The following is a 3,535-nucleotide window of genomic DNA, read 5'->3' on the forward strand; positions in this document are numbered from 1 at the left end:
GAAATGGATCTGGTAACCGAGAAAAATAACTGATACTAAAGTGTACCTAGAGAAAAAAAACTCTAAGTAAGAATCAATCTAAACTAACAAAAGAGTTTCCTATTTCCCTCAGGTTTATCCTCTTTGCTACACATTGGAAATATACGCAGTCGGCACTTTATATTAGCTTCCGAAGGTGTAGATTTTTCGGGTCTCAAGATGCAGTCTATTAGAGGCAATAGCACCGGTTATGTTCAATAGATTTGGATGGCTGTTTAGCAATATGATTTGAGCTGCATAGGTGTACGTAGCATTCGATTCAAGTTACGGTTGTCACATCCTTATTTGATGAACCTTTTATTTTATATCCACATTTTAAAGACTTGATATGTTGCAATAAAAAAGGGTTGCGATGTATATGAACCGATGTAGATAGGCCAGGAGCTTCTCTTAATTCACGGTCATTTGTCATATACATGGCGATACAACAATATGCTCCTTGAAGTTTCCTTCATACACTCGCACATAGGGTAACTAAGCGTGGAGGCTATAAGAAAGTGTAGCTTTTATATACAGCTTTGGATCAGTATCAACAAACACGCCAGCGCCTGCAACTTTTTCACCATTTCATCGGTGCAGTGCAAATGCCATGGCGGCAGCCAACACAGGCACTGATGGCACGGAAGCAGCTCAAGGTCCTCCATGCCCTCGACATTGCGACGACGCAGGTGTACCACTTCACCGCCATCGCAATCGCCGGCATGGGCTTCTTCACTGATGCCTACGACCTCTTCTCCATCTCCCTCGTCACCGACCTCCTCTGTTGGCCCAAACCAGACGCCAAGTACTTTCTGGCGACGGCGACGACCGACGACGAACGAGATGACAAACAAAGCTCGTTGATGAACTCGATGAATTGCTTTTACGCCGAGACGCACCGCAGTACAAAGCTAATCTTCCAGCAATCGATCTATCTGTATGAGTATGTAGTACTAGTACGTACGAGCACTTCTAGCCGGAATCACAACTTGATCGAGCTATCTCATGTAGATAGCGCAACACACAAGAATCGATTGGGATTGCCACACGCATGTATCATGCGTTTCTTTATTGCTTTGGTTCTCACGATGTGTTTTACAAGGCCGGGGTAGACACATATATATAGTAGTACAAGTTAGCTACCACCAATACTACTCGGTTTGCTAATTAGAGTTCTACTAGAATACACGCACGCATACGAGTCAGACACACACCGGCGACCGGGGGAATTAGTCGGGTTTAATTCCAACATCCTCGGCGCATCTACGGCGTCCTCCCTGTCGGCGTCTCGGCGCTTGTTAATGGTGTTGCACTATGCGGCACCGTGGTTGGGCAGCTCTTCTTCGGATGGCTTGGCGACAAGGTGGGCCGGCGGCACATCTATGGTGTCACCCTGAAGCTCATGGTCATCTGCTCCATCGCCTCCGGCCTCTCCTTCCACCATTCGCGCAAGAGCGTCATTACCACGCTCTGCTTTTTTCGTTTTTGGCTTGGCTTCGGTATCGGTGGCGACTATCCACTCTCTGCTACGATCATGGCGGAGTACGCAAATAAGAAGACTCGTGGCGCCTTCATTGCCGCTGTATTCGCCATGCAGGTGCAACCATACAACACGATTGTGTCTTAATTTTTGGTTGTGTGAATCAATCAATCTCCATTTTGCAAAAAATATCCCTTGATTACATTTTTATTTGTCTGTTGTCTTGTAATTGCAGGGTCTAGGAAATCTTGCTGCTGGAATAGTTGCCATAATCGTCTCACAGTCGTTCAGGCATGCACCAGGATATGACCATGACCCTCACTGGCACGCTGACTATGCGTGGCGTATCATTCTCATGGTAGGCGCCATCCCTGCTATCCTGACTTATTATTGGCGCATGAGGATGCCTGAGACGGCACGCTTTACGGCGCTCATAGCTAAGGACATCAAGAAAGCTTCTTCAGACATGGCCTTGGTCCTTAACATCGACATTGTGGCTGAAAAATAAGAGGCTGATGTGTTCAACAGAGAGCATGAGTTTGGTTTCTTCACCATGGAGTTCCTCCATCGACACGGCCTCCACCTCCTTAGCACCTCCACGCGCTTTGGACCATGGAGTTTGATAAGAAACCTATAAAAAACCCAAAGAAGTTCGATCAGAAACCAATCAGAAAGATAAACCAAGAATAGAAAAACCTAGCCAAAAGTTTCCGCTATGTGACATGAGATTGAGAGATCTATTATTTGTGTCCACTGCATACCATTGTCCGTACGTATGTTCAACTGGCGACGAGTGTGGCGCATGACCGCGTCGCTGCCGAGAGGCCGGTCCGTCCGGACATGCGGACGTAGACGTAGACGTCCGTCAAGATTGCTACGGGGCTGCGTGCGTGCTGTGGCATGCAGTGTGCGTGCAGTGTGATGTATCCCTTCGTCTCAAAATAAATATCTTAATTTTGTATTAACTTTAGTACAAAGTTGTATTAAGGTCAAGACATTTATTTTGATATGGAGGGAGTATATAATACGGTGCAAGTCCCTGGACACAACAAAGTGTGTGCTCAACTACGGCGGCAGCTGAAGCAAGGTTCTTTGTTCAATTCCTGCTTGTGTGCAATTTTGTTTCCTTTATTTTATTTTTATTTCACACGCGGGTCAGACCTGGACCAGTATAGCCAGAGAGAGAACATGAACTAAAGCCGCCACATGGACAGTTTGACCGGTTAACTAGGAAAAATACGACGCAATATGGTGGACCAGTGAGTCATATTTAGTGACTTTATTAATCTTTATCTAATAATAAAGCAAATTGTGTTTTTTTTGTCCGTCATGGCATTTTTCAGAAAAGTTCCTTTATTTTAAAGAATTCAACCCGCAGTTCTGGTTTAACTCAAAACGAATCGTTTTTTCGTATTTTACACAAAAGTGCCTGTGTTTTCTTGAAATCAACCCGCCGGCCGGATTTAAGTCACACCCGAACCATTATTTTACGTTTTTTTGAAACCCTCCCTGACGTTTTAGGTAATTCATCCGCAGATCATATTTAAGTCAAACAAATACTTTTTAAAATCATCCATATCTTTTATACCGTAACTCCGATTTGAACATGTTATATATGAAATTTGATTAGAAAAATATACAGAATATGAATATGAGATTATTTTTACCTATTAAGTATTTTTAAATATTATTTTGGAATATATTTAAATCAAACAAATGATTTTCTAAATTATCCGTATCTTTTAAACCGTAACTTCGATTTTAACATATTATATATGAAATTTTATTAGACAAATATGTGGAATCTAAATATGATGTTAATTTTAGCTGTTAAATATTTTTAAAATATTGTTTTGGAAGCAAACTTATAATTTCTAGCGCATGATCCGTTTTTCTTTCGTACCGGCGGCGATCCGCATTGCAAATAAACAACCCACTATAACTATATAGGGAAAAGAAAACATCGATAACACATGCATACCTCTAAAAAATGTCGCAGGGGAAACAACAAATGTCTCATCGCGAGAGAGAGAGAGA

The 3,535-nt window shown here is 42.6% G+C and overlaps 1 pseudogene; it reads left to right on the plus strand.

Annotated features, from left to right (window-relative positions):
* The first annotated feature begins 514 nt into the window (after positions 1-514).
* LOC123191372 (probable inorganic phosphate transporter 1-5) lies at positions 515-2,135 on the plus strand (annotated as a pseudogene).
* Positions 2,136-3,535: the final 1,400 nt, after the last annotated feature.

Source organism: Triticum aestivum, chromosome 2A, assembly GCF_018294505.1.
Source record: "Triticum aestivum cultivar Chinese Spring chromosome 2A, IWGSC CS RefSeq v2.1, whole genome shotgun sequence".
NCBI classification, from domain to species: Eukaryota; Viridiplantae; Streptophyta; class Magnoliopsida; order Poales; family Poaceae; genus Triticum; species Triticum aestivum.